Source organism: Phragmites australis, chromosome 7 (genome assembly GCF_958298935.1).
Source record: "Phragmites australis chromosome 7, lpPhrAust1.1, whole genome shotgun sequence".
Taxonomy (NCBI): Eukaryota; Viridiplantae; Streptophyta; class Magnoliopsida; order Poales; family Poaceae; genus Phragmites; species Phragmites australis.
In genome coordinates this window covers 13,865,016-13,886,010 of record NC_084927.1, presented here as the reverse complement: position 1 = coordinate 13,886,010, position 20,995 = coordinate 13,865,016, and the positions used below count along the sequence as shown (strand labels likewise).

General features: G+C 41.9%; 1 pseudogene; it reads left to right on the top strand.

The window, feature by feature from the left end:
* Positions 1 to 11,019: 11,019 nt before the first annotated feature.
* Positions 11,020 to 20,995, top strand: part of LOC133925405 (uncharacterized) — a 72,669-nt pseudogene continuing 62,693 nt past the window's right edge.

The window sequence follows — 20,995 nt, the reverse complement described above, 5'->3', positions numbered from 1 at the left end:
ATAGGAAAATGTGCTGCTAGAAAACACGTACCGAGCCAAGCAAGTTGTGTGCCCTTTGAGGTTGGAAGTACAGAAAATACATGCATATCTAAACGATTGCATGTTGTATCGTGGAGAGCATGCAGACATACAAGTGTGTCTCGTTTGTGGTGTAGCACGATACAAGCGTGACGGTGATGATATCAATGGTGAAGGAAAGAAGAAAAGGTGTCCCGCGAAGGTGATGTGGTATTTTCCTATAGTCCCTGTTTGGAGCGTTTATTCACAAACAAAAGACATGCTGAACTAATGCGATGGCACGCCGATGAGCGCAAGGATGATGGAATGTTGAGACACCCTACTGATTCTACGCAATGGAGAAACATTGATAGGAAATACAAGAAGTCCTTTGCAGAAGATGTGAGGAATATTAGATTTGGGTTGAGTACGTATGGGATGAATCCATTCGGCAACATGAGCAGTAGCCATAGCACTTGGTTTGTGACTCTATGTATCTACAATCTTCCTCCTTAGTTGTGTATGAAGCGGAAGTACATTATGGTGTCAGTGCTGATACCAGGACCGAGGCAACCTGGAAATGATATCGATGTCTACCTCAAACCATTAATGAAAGATCTTGTAATACTATGGAACGATGGTGTGCAGGTATGGGAAGCATATAAACAAGAGAATTACAACCTATGCGGAATGCTGTTCGTAACAGTCCAAGATTGACCAGCCCTTGGCAACCTATCGGGCCAGACTATCAGAGGCTACTGTGCATGCGTGCATTGCTTGGATGAAACAGAGAGCTTGTGGCTGAAGAACAGCTGAAAAATGGTGTACCTAGGTCATCATAAATATCTTCACAAGGATCACGCATACCGTAGCAACATGAGAGCTTTTGATGGGAAAGTTGGGACTCGATCACCTCCTAAGTATCGCATTAGGAGACAGGTATATGAGATATTAAAGGGACTTAGAGTTATCCTTGGAAAGGGACGTGGGAGTACACCAGTTCCGAAATCTAATCTTAGAGCTCCTATGTTAAAAAAAATCTCTCTTTTATGACTTAGCATATTGGCCGAATTTGGTGGTTCGACACGCAATCGATGTCATACACATTGAGAAGAACGTGTGTGATAGCTTGATTGGTACGTTACTAGACATACCTAGCAAAACAAATGACACACTCGAAGCACGGAAGGACCTGAAATGTTTGAAACTCAGACACGATCTATATCCTGAAGAGATGGAAGAAGGTAACAAATATCTTGGCCCCGCAAACTACAATCTGAGCAAGATGGAGAAAATTGCAATGTGCAAGTGCTTGCATGGACTCAAAGTTCCATCCGGTTACTCCACAAACATAAAGAGAAGTAAACATGAAAGACTTGAAATTAACTAGCATGGAGTCTCATGATTGTCATGCGATGATGACACAGATGCTTCCAATTGCAATTAGAGGTATTTTGCCGCCGAATGTTCAAACCCAATCATAAAGCTATGTTCATTCTTCAATGCGATATCACAAAAAGCCATCGATTCGACCAAGGTAGATAAGCTGCAGGAAGATGTGGTCGAGACTCTATCCCAGCTTGAGGCGTTGTTCCCTCCATCATTTTTTGATGTCATGGTGCATCTCATTGTTCACATTGTGAAAGAGATACGGATTCTTGGCCACATGTTTCTGCATCAGATGTACCCTTTCGAGAGGTTCATGGGAGTTCTTAAAAAATATGTTCGTAACCAAAATCGTTCAGAAGGCTACATGGTCGAGGGCTGGGGAAAAGAGGAGGTCATTGATTTCTACGTCGACTACATGAATCTCAAATCGATTATTGTGTCTGTATCTCACCATAAGGGGAGGCTACAGGGGAAAGGGACGATAGGTGCAAATGCATTCCGCACTAACGACCCCATTTCATTCATGCAAGCACATTTTGCATTCTACAACAATCAGTTATAGTAGACCCATATATCGAAGAACACCAGAAGATGCTACGCACCAGAAACCCAGGGAAGTCTGATGTTTGGATTGCGCGAGAGCACAGAGATCATTTTGGCGCTTGGTTACGCAAACAGGTGATGGATAAGCAGATAGAGTGTGCTTAGTTGGATGTGTTGGCTCATGGACTGTCTACTACAATCCTCACATTCCAAGGATATGACATGAATGGCTATACATTTATACAAGTGCTCAAGATAATAAGAGCTCCATCCAAAATAGCGCTGTCTGTATAGATGCCTACGACTACAATGGAAATAGTGAAGGGTTGCGGGTAGGCTACGCTAGCACAAAATAAATTTTCTCTACCGCGTTCAACCAGGAAGCCATGCGAGTAGGGGATCATGAATCGTTACCACTTGACGAGCAGTGCAGCGGAAGAAGAGTTGGAGCAGACCAATCCAACGTCGTGCGCGTCAAGTAGTCGATCGTCAACCTCGTCCCGAGCACGTCCCGAGCACCTTCCGAGTACTCGCGAGTACGTCCCGAGTAGATCAGCACTGCAATAGTAGCAGCGCCTCTACGGTATCCACACGTACAAGGATGGAATCGCCGTGCGCCGGTGTGCTAGCACCGCGCGCCCGGCTAGGGTTTCGAAGGGAGTTCGGGAATAGGAGGCGGCTAGGGTTTCTAAAAAACTCAATGCGCCTTGGCCCCTGCCTATTCTTATATAGAGCACGCTAATGGGCCTTTAATCAACATTAAAGCCCATTATGACTCTAAACCCTAATGGTCCTTTAATCAATATTAAAGCCCATTAGCAGATCCAATCCGCAAACTCAATCGCCTCTAGGGCATATCACCAACAATCTCCCACTTGCACTAGAGTCAGTACAAGTTTTATATTCCATCCCCTTAAGTGTGTGACCCGTTAGGTTCATGTGTAAACGGCCGCTATCCGGAAACCCTTTTCCGAATTGCAAGTCAATAGCGGTACCTAGCAGGACATATTGACTCCCGAATGCACACAAAGATCATATCGGCTGAACCTTGATATACTCATGCACCAATCCCTTTACCACATGATACCAGTCAAGCTCAAGGCGAGATTCGTGCCACCCTTGTGATAGCTCGACCATTCACTCGATCAAATAGTGGATTCACCATGATTAACTCTTTAATCACATTGGCATGGCCATGCACTTTCCAATCCAACTACCTCGAGGGGCCCAGAGATATCTCTCCCGTTATTTAGGAGGGGTAAATTCCATCTTGATCACTCACATCCCACGACATGTTTCATAACATACCCGAAAGCAACCTTTATAACTACCCAGTTACGGAATAGCATTTGGAAGCCCCTAAGTGTGTTACTACACATTCTGGAATCAATGATGATCTCAGGTCAAAGGATTCTGTAGGTACACCATTTGAGATAACAACTGATGGCACATTAAAAATAACAATCCCAGCAGTATCTCAGGGTGGGTCTATCCAACATCATGTTCTCTAACATGTGTCCACATTACTGATTGATATCTCCATATCTATAATCCGTGAAACATGATCATCATTCAGTCAAATGTGCTAATCTATAAATCATTATTGTCCCACACAATGATATGAGATTAGGGACTATTTAGAATAACATCATAAAAGCAAAGAGTTTCACAAACAAGTCACATACTTGCTGATCAATGTAAATGATAATTATTCATGGAACCAGATAACAATTATCCAAAAGTACATTAGCATAGACAGAACACATTCTCTCACATGCACTAGAGTCTATCCCGCAAGTATCTAATACCCATAGAGCTCAAGTGTGCCTCATGCTTGGGCTGTGGGAGAGGCTTCGTCAACGGATCAGCAATATTCGAATCCGTGTGCACCTTGCATATCTTTACATCACCTCTATCAATAATCTCTCGAATGAGGTGATAGCGCCGAAGTATGTGCTTGGACTTCTGGTGCGACCTAGGCTCCTTGGCTTGTGCAATGGCACCACTATTGTCACAATAGAGGTCCATTGGACTGGACGCACTAGGGACCACACCCAACTCAGAAACAAATTTTCTGATCCAAACAGCCTCTTTTGCAGCTTCCGAAGCTGCGATATACTCGGCCTCCGTCGTGGAATCAGCAACCGTTTCTTGCTTGGAACTCTTCCAACTCACCGCACCTTCATTCAGGCAAAACACAAAACCAGACTGCGATCTCGAGTCGTCCTTGTCGGTTTGGAAGCTAGCATCGGTGCAACCATTTACAACGAGCTCCTCCTCACCTCCATAGACTAGGAACATATCCTTAGTTCTTCTCATGTACTTGAGGATACTCTTTACTATAGCCCAGTGACATTCACCTGGGTTCGATTGATATCTGCTCGTAACACTTAGAGCATAGGAGACATCTGGGCGTGTACAAAACATAGCATACATGATGGATCCGATAGCAGAAGCATACGGGATCGCACTCATCCTCTCGAGCTCATCAGATGTCTTAGGACATTGATTCTTGCTGAGAGTGATGCCATGTGACATTGGCAAGAAACCTTTCTTGGAATCTTGCATATTGAACCGATTCAATACCTTGTCAATGTACGTGCTCTGGCTTAATCCGATTAGTCTTTTCGACCTATCTCTATAGATCTTTATGCCCAATATGTATGCTGCCTCTCCTAAATCTTTCATTGAAAAACTCTTTTGCAATGAAGATTTGACAGCATCGAGCATTGGAATATTATTTCCGATCAATAATATGTCATCCACATATAAGACCAGAAACACAAGTGCGCTCCCACTAGTCCTTTTGTAAACACAAGGCTCTTCTTCATTCTTGATGAAACCAAACCCTTTGATCACTTCATCAAAACGAAGATTCCAACTCTGAGAAGCTTGCTTTAGTCCATAGATGGACTTTTGCAGCTTGCAAATCTTCCCAGCATTTTTCGGATTGACAAAACCTTCAGGCTGTGTCATGTACACATCCTCACTTAGGTTTCCATTAAGGAAAGCCGTTTTGACATCCATTTGCCATATCTCATAGTCGAAATATGCAGCAATTGCTAGGAGAATCCGAATAGACTTTAGCATTGCGACGGGCGAAAACGTTTCATCATAATCAACACCTTGAATTTGCCTGAAACCTTTCGCCACCAATCGTGCCTTATAGATGTGAACATTTCCATCAACGTCTATCTTTTTCTTAAAAACCCATTTACACTCGATAGTTTTCACACCATCAGGTGGATCGACCAAGTTCCAAACTTGGTTTTCTCTCATGGATTCTAACTCGGATCTCATGGCTCCAAGCCATTTTTCGGAGTCTGGTCCCACCATTGCTTCCGAGTAAGTCTTAGGTTCATCATTGTCCAACAATAATATGTCGCGCTGCCCCGTGGTTAGGAACATAAACCGCTCGGGTGCACGACTGAACCTTTCCGACCGACGTGGGGCTGGTGTCTCGACAACAGGTTCTGCAACATCTTGCATACCGAGTTGTGATTCAATAGGAGTTGAAACACTTTCAAGTGGTTCCCGAATTTCTTCGAGTTGCACCGTGCTCCCACTAACTCTCTTCGCGAGAAACTCTTTCTCAAGAAAGACACCATTCCGGGCGACAAACACTTTGCCTTCTTCCCGGTTATAGAAATAATATCCTTTGGTTTCCCTAGGATACCCCACAAAGAAGCATTTATCAGATTTGGGAGTGAGCTTATCAGACGACAAACGTTTTACATAAGCCTCACAACCCCATATCTTAAGGAAAGACAATCCGGGACGCTTCCCGGTCCATATCTCATATGGTGTCCTCTCTACAGCCTTAGATGGAACCCTGTTTAACGTGAAAGCAGCAGTTTCTAGAGCGTATCCCCAGAAGGACAATGGAAGATCAGATTGGCTCATCATCGACCGGACCATGTCTAACAGAGTTCGGTTCCTCCGCTCGGACACCCCATTCCATTGTGGCGTACCCGGTGGAGTCAATTGTGGAACGATTCCACATTGCCTTAGATGATCACCAAATTCATGGCTCAAATATTCACCTCCACGATCTGATCGCAGAAATTTAATTGTCTTGCCTATATGATTTTGTACTTCATTCTGGAACTCCTTGAACTTTTCAAAGGATTCAGACTTGTGCCTCATTAGGTAGATGTAACCATATCTACTAAAGTCATCGGTGAAAGTAATGAAATACTAAAAACCACCTCTAGCTGTAGAACTCATCGGTCCACATACATCTGTATGTACTAGGGCCAATAATTCATTTGTCCTCTCACTTCGACCAGTGAAAGGCGTCTTAGTCATCTTGCCAAGTAAACAAGACTCGCATGTATCAAATGATTCGAAATCAAATGAATGTAGAAGACCATCTTTATGGAGCTTCTGCATACGCTTCTCATTTATATGACCTAATCGACAATGCCAAACAAAAGTGGGATTCAAATCATTAAGCCGAGGCTTCTTTGTATCAATGTTATAGATAGTTATATCCTCAAGATCCAATATATATAATCCATTTACTAATGGACAATTACCATAGAGCATACCATTCAAAAATATCGAACAACACTTGTTCTTTATTATGAATTCATAACCGTCTTCTTCCAAACATGAAGAAGAGATAATGTTTTTGCCCAAGGCAGGAATATAATAACAATTATTTAATTCCAAAACTAATCCTGAGGGTAGCGATAAGGAGTAAACGCCAACGGCCAACGCAGCAACTTTTGCACCATTGCCGACGCGAGCATCCAGTTCGCCTCTTGCACACTTCCTAGTCCTTTTCAGTCCCTGCAACGATTTGCAAGTATGAATCATTGATCCGGTATCAAATACCCATGAATCATCAGGACGAGTAGCAAGATTAATTTCAATAACATTTATACCTGAAGAGGAAGTCTTACTTCCCTTCTTCTTTTTGAGTTCTTCCAAGTACAATTTGCAGTTCCTCCGCCAATGACCAGTCTTATGGCAGTGGTGGCAAGTGTCAGAAGCGGCAGGGCTAGCCTTGGGCTTTCCAACAGGTTTAGGCTTAGAACTCGAGATCTCATCCGAAGTTTTAGCCTTGTCCTTGCGCTTTCTCTTCTTGCTATCCTTTTGAACCATCATCACATGACTAGAGCTCTTCTTAATGCTTTCCTCAGCAGTTTTTAGCATCCCATGCAATTCAGCCATGCTTTTCTCCATGCTGTTCATATGAAAGTTCAAAATGAACGGCTCGAAGCTCGCAGGGAGCGACTGGAGAATTACATCCGTAGCCAACTCAGGGCTAAGGGGAAAACCAAGTTTTTCCAGGCTTTCAATGTAACCAATCATTTTGATCACATGAGGACTGACTGGACTGCCTTCTGTTAACCTGCACGCAAACAAGGACTTTGAGGTGTTGTACCTCTCGGCCCGAGCTTGGTTCTCAAACATGCCTCGGAGTCCCACAATCATATCATGGGCATCCCTGTTCTCATATTGCTTCTGAAGCTCAGAGGACATACAGGCAAGCATGAGGCAGCTAACATCCAGTGAATCGTTGGTGTGCTTCTCATAAGCCCTCGGATCCGCGGCAGGAGCATTATCAGCTGGTTCATCAGGATAGGGGACCTCTAGAACATATTCCTTTTTCTCTTGTTTGAGAACAATTCTCAGATTTCTATACCAATCAATAAAGTTTGTTCCAGAAAGCTTCTCTTTTTCAAGAATCGATCGCAAATTAAAACTGGAAGTGTTACTAGCGGCCGGTGCTATGATCTACAATAGAAAATGCAGGTTCAGCACTATGCCTATGTGAATCTTCTATTAAACAATTTAACAAAAGATACTCCACTATATGTGTTTTCCCTCTAACAACATATAGAGGATCAAGATCCATATTCAACTAAGTTCTAGTGAGCTTTGGCATCACTGCTAGAAACTTAGTGACATAGGTAAGCAACGCCTTGCTAATCACATCCATATGTGACTCTTGTTTGTTGGGTGGCATCGAATGCCCCGGCGCCCAACACCATGCCCCAAAGCCCAAAACCGTTTTGATAGCTTTATCAAGTAAACCAATACTATGCGTGTGGATGTCTGACATCCACTCTAACTAGTTAAGATAAATGATGGCACCCTGCTTTGGCAGACCTACCACACAATGATCAAAACCATTGTAGGTGCAGCTATTGGAAGGGCATCAATTACTCTTGATTTCTCTGAGGGAAACTAATCTATCATGAAAATCATATCCACCACATATAAAACATGAAAGAATAGTATGACAGGAACATAAAAACATCACAGGCAATCATATTAACTGTGACATAGTATGGCCCCTTCACATGGTGATCTCCATCGCCACGGTTCCTGTCCTCCGGGTCATCATGCTTCAAATCTCCATGATCTTGTACTAGTCTATTACACCTAATAGCACTAGATAAATTACATGAGAAGAAGCATCACAAGTCGACACGCAGGCCGTTATACAATAACATGACAGCCTTGGGCTGCAATTAACCATAACTCGCAGGCCATGAAAAATTACACACATGCATCACATATCACAAGGCCATACCAGTCACAACATTCTCTGCAAAAACGAGTTAAGCGTAGAATCGAATTCTAATGTCGTGATGGGATCATGTTATTACAACAATCTATGCGTGTACGCAACGGCGGTCTCGGAAATACATAGATCGTATCTATGAAATCGCTATGAAAATCTCATCGGATCGATCGTATCGAGCCAATTCCGAGTCATTCATAATGCCTCAATTTCCATTAGATCAATCCCATTGATCATCGCGTGAGGTTTTTCCAGAAACGATGACAGCACACACGACCTCGATCTGCTGTTCTCCCGACCATGTTGCGATGCATGCAGTTAGCCCCGATGGTGATTCCAGCCGGTAGGGGCAAGTCTCACGCAAAAACAGGTGGGAGATCGAGCTAATCTTTTTGGCTATGTGGTTTCATCGACTGGCATCTCATCCGATCTCTAATTCACCAACCGTGCATTGATCAATCCATCATATGAACTAATCAAAAACAATAGATCTAATCTATTTCTATCACATATCTTCTATATGTGACTGATCCAGATCGAAAACTACGCAGGATGGCTCTGATACCACTGAAGGGTTGCGGGTAGGCTACGCTAGCACAAAATAAATTTTCTCTACCGCGTTCAACCAGGAAGCCATGCGAGTAGGGGATCATGAATCGTTACCACTTGACGAGCAGTGCAGCGGAAGAAGAGTTGGAGCAGACCAATCCAACGTCGTGCGCGTCAAGTAGTCGATCGTCAACCTCGTCCCGAGCACGTCCCGAGCACCTTCCGAGTACTCGCGAGTACGTCCCGAGTAGATCAGCACTGCAATAGTAGCAGCGCCTCTACGGTATCCACACGTACAAGGATGGAATCGCCGTGCGCCGGTGTGCTAGCACCGCGCGCCCGGCTAGGGTTTCGAAGGGAGTTCGGGAATAGGAGGCGGCTAGGGTTTCTAAAAAACTCAATGCGCCTTGGCCCCTGCCTATTCTTATATAGAGCACGCTAATGGGCCTTTAATCAACATTAAAGCCCATTATGACTCTAAACCCTAATGGTCCTTTAATCAATATTAAAGCCCATTAGCAGATCCAATCCGCAAACTCAATCGCCTCTAGGGCATATCACCAACAAATAGGAAGACCTATTACGGATTCACAGAGGAGATCTGAGAGCTCAACTATGGAGTGTTAAAGGTTCCTCTTTTTCAGTGCCAACGGATCAGACTCCTAGGGGGTGTGAAGATCGACAAGTACGGTATGACTACAGTGGACCAAAAATTCGTTGGATACAGAGAAGAACCATTTGTACTTGTGAATGATGTTATGCAGATCTTCTGTGTTAGGACCCGGACCTGGCTAACAAGGAGGAGCGCCATGTGCTTCTTCAGGGAAAAAGACGGATTATCGGAGTGGAAAATGTTGTTGACGAGGAAGATTACAATTAATTTGATGCGCTACCTCCTTTCGAAGAGGACATTGACCTAGGTCCCATGGAAGACACCGACGAACCTCCCTATGTACATTGTGATCAAAATGAAGGGTTAATTATTAAGACGAAGTAGCTAAATTGTATTAATTACTATATATGAATTTGTTTTAGATGCAATTATACCTCACTTTTGTTATGGAAGCTTCAATTTGTAGTGTATGGTGGAACATATATTTATTATTGACCCTATTGATTTTTGATTTTAGGTATACACAAAAATTAATTTTGGTATATAGCAAGTTCAAATTTAAATAAATATGTGTTAGGTCTGCTATGTCAACTTAATTAATAAATATAGATAGTACAAACTCAATCGAAATTACTTGAGTAGTGCAACGGTTTGTTCGGTCTACTTGGTGTAGGACATTGGTTCGAGTCTTTGCTAGCCCGCGCGAAGCTAAAAAAAATGTTTTTTCACCCCATGGCACCAGTAGTGAAAGGGGTTTCACTTCCGGTGGATATATTGGGCCGGTAGACTTATTGTGCCAGTAGTGAAAGTAGTTTTACTGCCGGTAGTCCTATTGAGCCAGCAATGAAGCTCTAAGTATATTTTTTAATTAATTAGCAAGCCCCAATATAGAAACTTAGGTATGAATATTTATTTTAATTTTTAATTGAATTTAGAAAATTTAACCAGGAAATTTAGGTATATACAAAACATAATTTTGCTATATAGCAAGTTCAAATTTAAATAAATATGTATTACGATTTTCGATCAACATAATGTTAATATCTATAGAAAGTACAAACTCTATCGAAATCACCTGACTAGCTCAGCCGTTTGTTCAGTCTTACTTGGTGTAGGACTTGGGTTCGAGTCTCTACGTGCGCGAAGCTAAAATAAATTTTTTGCACCCCGCGGTACCAGCAGCGAAAGGGGTTTCACTGCCGGTGGATATAGGGCCGGCAGTGAAACTACTTTCACTGCCAATGCACTTATTGAGTCGGCAGTGAAGGTACCATTTCACTTCCGGTGGTCATATTGAGCCGGCAGTGAAACTCCTCTCCTATAAAATAGCTCGACACCCTACGCCCTTTGACACTTGAAAAATTGTCCCTTCCCTGGGTCGTCCGCCAAAATGCCTCCCGACACCGAGGAGCCCACGTTGCTGGAGGTCCATGAGCCTGTGCCCGTTGTCCGTGTCCTCCTCAACGCCATCGTCCTCCTCCCCACCGTCGTCGCCATCCTCCTGCTTGGCACCATTCCCGTCTTCCTCGACGCCCAGCCTGCGCACCCCGCCGCCCAGACCTTGCAGTCTTGCAAGTAACGATTAGAGGAATGTTGGATTGCAGGTTGGATTAGAGGAATGTTGGATTGCAGGTTGGATTAGAGGAATGGTGGATTAGAGGATTGTTAGGGTAACTAGTCGATCATGAGGACCAAATTAGCTTGGAATGTTGGATTAGAGGAGGAGAGGAGAGGGGGTTCAGGTGGTGATTGTTGGGGTTATTGAATCATCTTTCTTATTTTCAAGTTTGTTGATGTGCTATGAAATGGTATGTTGTTGATGTTGTGATATTGCTAGCTGGACAGAGAGATTGTTTTATTTGGTTGTAAAGAGAGTTCATGTGTTTAATAGAATCAATCATATGGCAATGTAAATCGATATTGTTAACTGAGAACATTGAGCCATGTATAAGGGCGATTATGAACCTACTATTAGATGGTAATGTAAATCGATATTGTTAGATGAGCAAATGATGAAAGGAGATAATTATCTCCATAATTTGATGCAAATGCTGCTAGGTATCTGAGGTTGACCTAAACAGTTTTCTTTACATGTTCAGAGAGAAAGCATTCTTCGCAAGTCAGCATTTATGTGCCAGTCCTACTAGTTCAGAGAGCAGCTTCTCTCAAGACGAGATGAACGCCCTATCTAAGGTTGGCCTAAACGCCTAAAAGAAAAATGTTTAGGCCAACCTTAGATAGGACGTCCATCTCGTCTTGAAAGAAGCTGCTCTCTGAACTAGTAGACTGGCACATAAATGCTGACTTGCGAAGAATACTTTCTCTCTGAATATATAATCAATACTGAAGTCCTAATAAGGACATTTGCTAGAGCCACTGAGCCTAATAGTTTTTTGTAAGAACATTCTTTGGTGTTAGGGCAGTTTGTAGTATATTATTTTTGAATATTCTCTGAAATTTTGGACTGCTATGATATGGTATGTTGTTCATCGTGGTCGGCAAAGTGGAGCGTTCTCCAGTTGGGAGGAATGCCATGCACAAGTTAATGGATTCATAATCCTAGTTCTAGTTGTAATCATCATTATTTTGCTATGTAAAATGATGTGACTTATAAGATCAATGTATCAATTGTCAGTACCCTTATGCCTATTTTTGTTAAATGTGGTTCTAACGTATTCAATTGCAATATTGTATGTGTATGCATTCTATCTATCGACTCCTTCAAGGTTATCTCACTCTTTCGACAGCCTCTCTCCCTCCCTCGTCAGCTTTATCTTTACCTTCCTCCTTTCTTAGCTCTCTATATGTATACTACTCAACCGCTTATCATCATCGTATACAGAACTTCCAGGAAGGAATGGCACCGTCAACCACAGATCGGGCTCAGGTGCCAGAAGGAGATGTAGTGCCGTCGTTAAACATTGAAGAAGGTAGCCCGTGCCACTACCTCAACCTGGAACAAATAGATGCCTGTGGAGTTGATGAGGTAATTCATAATTAGATGAATGCATCTATTCTACATATTATCGTATAGGTTCCCAATAGCTTTTTCGCATATGCGTAGTTGCTTGATGTTCTGAAGGGTCACGACAATGAGCAATCTCAGGTGCGACATCGTGCCCGAGGTCCCTCAAAGATGCCTACTGGGTGATTTGTAATCACGGAGGTCTCTCCAGTAGGGCAGCCAACTGCACCTGCGAGAGTTTTAGGGTCATACAAGTCAGTTTGTGGGATTACTGTTAGGGATCACATGCCTATCAGCTACAGATTGTGGACTGGTGAACGAGGTGATTCGTACGTGGTTCCTGATTCAACCAAGAACGACATATTATGGCCAAAGATATTAGAGAAGTTCAACTTCCCTGAAGGGACAGATATGGAAGTAATTAAGTGTAAGACGCTAATGATCATGGGCCTTTCATTTAAGAACTGCAAGGGCACACTGAACAGAACATATGTGCAGAAACGCCAGATTTCTGCAAGTGGCCACAACTGGAAGATCATTGGCAAGCCTTTGCAGAGTATAAGTCATCAGAAGAAGTATAGAGGTTGAGTGCGGTGAACAAAGTGAACTAAAAGAAGAACCTCTACCACCACAAAGTCAGCAGCCATGGGTACGTGAGGAAAGAACAACAGTGGCAATAACAGCTAGATCAATTGTGAGAGATAGGTGTCACACCTGAGACGGAGGGCTTGAGAAATTGATCAACGTGCTTCCTTCTTGGGAGGGGTGCTTCTTACTCATCTAATGGAAGCTTATGCTTTACAACCTCCAAAGACCAGGAACTGACACAAACATTTGCAAAAAAGCTTGCGAAAGCCCACGAGCAGTCTACACAAGGCTCTTTCAAGCCAGATAGGAATAGGGATGAGCTCACTTTGGCCCTAGGAAACAAGGAGTACGGTGGTCGCACATGAAGCATTGGGATGATAGGATGGAAATATGGATTCCCAGGCAAAGTTGGCAGTTACAAGAGCCGAAAGAGATCCCAAACAGAGCGAGATGCAGAACGAGAGGTAGAACAAGCTAGGATGATGAAAATACTTGAACAATCACTAAAAAGGAGAGGAAACATACAGAAGAAAAAATAGCACAAGCCCTCATGCTTGAACGAGGCACCATTGTAAGTAAACAGGAACGACCGGCAACGTATCCTAAGTTCGCGTGCTCCAGCCTCCGTGGTCGTCGGAGTAGCTGTGTGTCCACGGGAGTTTCGGGAGCTGACCACAACACTTATCCCGTGGACCTCATCACAGCATGGATATCGTGTCAACTACACATTGGTGTTAGGAACATTACCATCAAGGTGGCTTCCGATGTGGCTTATCCCCGCGGCTCCCATGAACATTTGCACAGACATCCGATACCAACGGGCTACACCACGGTTGAAGTAGATGAGGCAATTGACTAGTACCACCATGTTGAGGTAGACTACCACGCAGAGGAGGGGGCGAACACTATAGAAGAGAACGAGTACACATTCATCGCGTGGGAGAAGGTCTACATAGTGTTTTCACTAGGGACAGCTCCCGAGACTCTCTACTCTCCACTACACCTCATGCCGCCGTCACCTCGAAGATCTCCCTCTCCTCAGCCATCTCCCAAAATAACTCCACCTCCTCAGCCATCGCCTCGAAGAAGTCCATCGCTCAAGAAGCTAGCACCATCAAGAAGCCAGCCATCAGCTTGGAAAATAAGATCAGGTTTTGCAACATCTAAGTAGATGACATCATCTAAGAAGTCGGTGGCATCTAAGAAGTTGGCGGAACCCAAGGATATCTATTCACTCACTACTGAGGAAGTAAAAAAGGTTGTGTACGCCAGTATCACGTCTCATTTCCATCCTCCACCACCTCCACCGAAGCCTGTTGTGCCTGAAAATGCCTTGAATTTTTTCATGAAAATGGTCAAAGCTAGACAAACAGGGTCAGCTTCAAGTAAGCTGCCAACTGACTATGAATGCATCAGCAAAATGTATGCCAAGAGCAAACCAGGTCCAATCATTAAGGATGCTCCAAGCATTGCAGACTTCCCAGCTCCTTCTAGATTAACAGTGGAAGAACTAGCACGACTTACTGTGGGAGCGGAAATATCAAAGTCGGATGTTATATGGTCGTTTGAGTTGGCAACTTTGGTCAAAGCAGATATAGAAAGAAACCTTATAACTCGCAGGTAAGCTGGAAGACGCCGGCGGTGCAGATGGTGGGCGTGCAGGTGCATCGTCCGCAGCCCATCAGAAATTACAGCATTTAGCCAAACAAAATTTTACAAGGAAAAGAAATTCCGGTTGTATTGTTGTGCGCAAAATATTACAATCGGAAGCCAATTACAGACGAAAAAAATCACAAAGCTTCTAAACAAGGGCCTTAGTCTTTGTATTTCGATCAGAATACATAGAAATTTTGTAAGGCTTCGAAGACATTTTAACATTATCTAGAGTGGCAAAAACGAGACAGAACTGCTGCACTAAAGCACTATCCAATCAGCAACCCGATCACCTATGGTGTCATTGGTTATTGGTACAGAGGTTATTCGTATGGGTCCTATATGTAAACATAGGGGATATAGCCTTGCAGGTTAAGCCCAGTTATATTTATTTGAAAGAAGAGCGTTTAATTGATTGTATCTATTTGAATAGGTTGGGCTAAGTTTTTATTTAGTTGATTAAATATGAGGCTGTATGAGTTAAGGACTGTGAGTTAAAGACTGTGATTATTTGCTCACATGAAGATGATTTTGTAACACTGATAAGTGGGCCCATCTATATGAGTAGATACAGAAGCTTTTATCCGCCGAGCCAGACTGCGGATGCACATTTGCATCCGCCAAGCTGGACTGAATCAATATATACGAACAACTAAACAGATTTCTCCTTAATATTATAGACATACGTCCAACCAAGTTACTCTCGTACAAACAATCAATCACACTCGTAGTGTGCATCCAAACGACCGTGCCAGCCAACAAGCCAACATTATCATTCACCACCTCCTGGCTGCTGCAGCGTTGACCCACCGCAACGCTCCCTCCGGCCCGGCGTGCGTTGCAGATCCGCCTCTGGGTTCTTTTGTTTCTCTTTGCCTCTAGGTAATGTACCAGGATGGCCATGAATGGCAGCTTGGTAGGTGTTTGACGGAATGCTCAAGAGTCCTCGTCGGAGTTGTTTGCCGGCTGACTATTGAGAAAGCGTTTCGCTTCCCTTGTAGTGGGTCACCAAGCAAGCAAGGATGAATCTTGATGAGTCCAAGTTGAAATTCACAGGCAAGTGCAGCAACCAGGCTTTGTTGCACTGTGATGCAATTGAGCTGACAGGTGCTATGAGACACCTGATCTATGAAAGGCAGTACACGAGATATTCAATAGAAAATATTCACAGTATGAGAGTATGTGATTTTGAATTTTTGGATAAGTACACCTCTAACATCATGGAGTCACTCTATGCAGCTAAGATGAAAAGGTGTCTGAATGAATTCATAGATGGTAATCTATTCAACTAGCACCCAAATAATAGCATCTGACAACCATGCGAAGGAAACAACACCATGATTACATTCATCACATCACCATATTTCATCTTACGTGTACTTCATCCTACCATGTTTTTTCAATGATGTTGATAGCTTGCTGAGTCAAATATAAAGTGATGACATATTGGAAACGAATATTACCCTTGAAGATATGACATGGTTCCATTTTGAGCCTAGAAGATGGTTTGTATGAGTCATATTAGATAGTTTTAAGGTCATGGCATCGGCATATACCTCCTATCGGAGTGTGATTCAAATTAGCAAAGTATATTTTTGGCAATTCATTTCTGCACATAAGTAAATTTCTATAAATTTGTAGAATTTTTGTCTATTGCTTAGCTTTAGTTATAATTATGATGTCCATACGCTTATGTCATAATCTGTTATAGATAATAATTACTTTTGCTAGTTAATTGTATAGAATAAATTGCTATGTCTCATACCTTGGATGGAATTTGCCATTGATATGATCTAGATCATACACTCTATATATCTGAACTAAAACTCAGAAAAGTGGATACATATGATCTTGGTGCTATGTGGCCAAAGGAAGGCAAAGGGAATTAGGATTCCTAGATTAGCACTTTGATTCTAGAACAACTTAATGGAAATTTTTCATATTCACCCTATATGATTCAAACCAATAACAGGTACTTTCATGTACGTATTATGAGGTGATTCGAGTTAATTCCCACATATACCTATGGCATATGCACTTAAATGGTTAGTGTTAATAGGGGGAGGAATTTGGGAAGTAGGCAAATCTAAAGGGAATGGATAAAATGATGAGTGATGGCAAATCTAAAGGGAATGGGAAACTTCAGGTTTATGGAGGCGACATTGCCACAAGTAGTGACCAACCTATATATGAAACACAATTGATTATGCATATAAAGTGTTCATTGGGACATTTCAAGTACACGAGACATCCTAAGAGCAATCTCATATCCTAGATAAAATGAAGAGACTTGGAAGTAGTATGGATCATAATTGATCCTTATTTCTCATCAAGGATAGTAAGAGGTGCGACTCTTAGATCTTAAAAAGGGCATATTGATTGTCACTGGGTGACTTAGAATGTTCTAGGTGAACATTTGTTATTTCCATGATCTTGGGCATGGTATGATCAATCTTTGATGTTCTGATAGAACATATTTTTATTGATCAACACACATACATGTTGCAATTGAAAAGCCTCAATGTATAATCTGGGGCACTATGGGTTAAACATACTTGACTACAAGTCTTTTGCTGACATAAAAGTGAACCTCTATCAAGAATCAAGATGGTCTCAAGTCGTCAAGGAGAAGAATCACTAAGTCACCTCATTTCCTTGTAGATGACTCCGAGAGACACAAGATAACCAAATGAACTCAAGAAAATGGTTATATGAATGCTCTCATTTAATGAAGTTGGTCCAAATAGTAGTTATACTCCTTGGGGAAGAAATTGCTATAACTCTTTGAATTAGAACCTAGTATCACGATCTGTAGACGCAACCTATCTTATTGGATAAGATTAGGGCTCACAATGAAATCATTTGATGTTCGCTGGAGGATTTTAGGAATGAGAAGAGAATATAGATGCGGTTCTAACATAAGTTTTTAAATTGGCAGAAACTATCACCAATGTACATTGGGGTAGTGAACTCCATGTAAGAATGATTATACAAAGTCTAGTACACTGTATAGATACTCCCTATGTCTAGTGTGTGGTATATTTCCCACTAAAACCATCACAATAGCATAACCTAATGGTTCCCATGATGGGGATTTTGATACAATGTATGATTGAAGATTTAATCCAGGCATTTAGTGGATGATTAACCTATAATTGGAATGATGTGATACTTTAAAAAATGGAAGTTTCTTCAATCACTTGCCTACCATGAGCAAGACCTATGAGTAGATATCAACGCACTATATAAGCTAATACTCGAGAGTTTGCTAGATAGAAAATGATTTATTGTGCATAAAAGTGGACATCCTGATATTCACATTCATACCCACTTATGCAAAAAGACTTATAACATTTGAAGAATATGAGGGGGCACCTGCGGATTTAGAATTTGTGATCTATGGGGACTCCAATGGATTTATTATCTACTTATATCAAGTAATGTGATTGAAAGAACACTATACAAAAGTCCAAATGATAGGATTAGCCTAGCAGGTGAAAGATTTCACCAACTCATACAATGGATGAATCTCCGAGTGCTTTTGCACGCTCATTAAATGAGATTTGGACTGCAGAACAACCAAGTATCTCTCATCTTGGGAAGCGATAAAAGATAAGGTTAAACAACCATACATCTCTATGGATGTTGGACATTGTATTGACAATCAACCTCTATAATTGCTTATGATTGTAGTGGCGTCTATAGTAAGAATACTCAATGACAAATGGTCAATTGAATAAAAGAAATCTATGAGAAACCAATATCACTTATTTGAAGATGATGGGTCATCTTGGTGGTAGAATGCGATGGTTTATAGGTCTTACAAAGACCGAATAATTCTCCGACATTAGATGAGATGGTGTTTTGTTATACTATATCACTAGAAAATAGAATGAAATATAAAATGCAGTGAATAGAGCAATGGCATAGCTCTAAGTCCTTATTAAGATAAGGATAATAGAAGGCAACCTGTACGGGTCATTTCAGATGACTGTCCTTGTGAGTTTGTTTGTGGAGTCATTGGTTGATGTCCGTATAAACCTAACATTCATATCAATTAGACTAGATAGTACAGGAGTAGATGCTTTACCTAAAAGATTGTAATATCTATGTAAAGGTTAAGTGGGTAATGAACCACTCTATATCAAGTCAATGCACCTGCAAATAGAGTGCAGAGGGTTCTTAATGAAGCTAACCTCATAAGCATGATACATCAATGATCATATAATCCTTAAGTGGATTATGTCCCCTCCAGAATCAAGAAAAATTTGATTAAAGTCCCATACTTCTATTGCAAGCTGGCATAACAAAATGCAAGATACGATGCAAAACCATAGTATGGTTTTGAGCATGTCTTCAAAGAAGGGATAAAAAAACCATATGTGAATTGCATCACAAAAGGCACTAGTATGTCTCACAACTTGATTCAAGATCAATTCTTGTGTTTGGGAAATTTGGTGATATATAGTGTATCAATATACCTATAAGTATGATGGTTACTGTAACGTGCATAGTTATTAGGAGGAACTAAACATTGGTGGTCATATAGGAATCTTGAGAAAATAGTATAATCCCAACCATGGCAAATTATTAACTAGTTATGCTCTGAGATGGTATATCCACTATATGGATGAGTCCATGGAAGAACCATCATGATGAGACTAGATTGATCATCTAAGATGAGCACTACTACAGAAACGGTCATCCCTATCCTCCCCTTCACTATCAGTTCAAAAATAACCGACAGTGATAAGGTATCACTGCCAGTTCAACTTAGAGCAATAATTGAGTCAATACGAACCGACAGTGGTGATCCTTATCTATAACGGTTCGTATTTTAAGCTGACAGTGAACATGATTATCATTGCCAGTTCATAAGCTCACTGATAGAGCAATAATTAAGGTAATATGAACCGCAGTGATAATTATTAGCTCTGTCGATTTGTATTCTAAATCAGCAATGATAATCCTTCAATAAATCCTAAGCCCATCTCCCACAGTCCCCATCTCCGTTTCACTTGGCTCCCCATCTCACTTTGCTCCCAATCTCCAGAAATCAATCCCGAAGGGTAGTGACGGTCAAAGTGGTACAATGGTCACCTTCGCCACTTCAACCATCTCTACCCCTCGGGCCCATCTTCCATGTCATCCAAGCCCATCACCAACCTCGTAGTCGCCCTCGTTCTCCTGAGCCCGAGTCATCTCCTGAGCTCGTCGCCAACCTCGTTGTCCACCGAGACCTTCACCATCGTCTACCAAACCCGTTGCCCTATTTCCCCAATTATGAGCCGTCTACCTGTCTCCTGAGCCCCTTAGCGCCCCGTCTCCTGAGCCCGTCGCCCGGTCTTTGTCTCCCCAACTAAATGAGTGGTAAGTTGAGTGTTCAAGATTGTGGCAATAGATAGATATAAATGAGTGGTAGAAAACATATTTGCTTCACGATGATTGTGTTTTGACCATTCATTTAGATTTACTATTATTACTCGGATAGTGCAAGATGTAAAATAGATGGCGCAATACTGCTGTACCAGGTGCTTTTCGATGTATGGTGTAATACTACAAGCCTAGATCCTAATACAAAGAGCTCCTAGTACAACAGCTTTGTAACATTCATTCCTATTTATCATTGCGGTTTTAACAAGATTGTAGTTTAAAATTAGGATCAAGCTTGAGTATGGGGATCAATGAACCTTGCGGTGCAATACCGCTCTACCAAGAGCTAGGAGCTCTGAACAGTTTTGCACCATATGGCACATTGATTCTAATGATTATTTAGTTTCTACTATGAATTTATATTTAGATATAAAATACTCTACCATGAACATTTTGGTATGGGGTCTCTATCTCAAGTCAAACTTGAGACAGATCCCCATGCCAAAGAGTTCGCATTATAGTATGGTTCTCGACTTGAACCAACAGTGATAGTTGGATTGCCACTGTCGGTTAGAGGCTTGAACCAGCAGTAATACTTACTGCCGCTAATTAATTGCTAGTTCCAAAACTGGCAGTGATGCCAGTTTTGAATCGGTAGTGATAGCATGTTCCATAGCAGTGGAGCTACATGATTAATATGATCCACATGATTAATATGATCCACATGATCAAGGTAGAAGGATTGTGAGAGTCACAATCAAATCCGAAAGGATTAAATATTGCATTG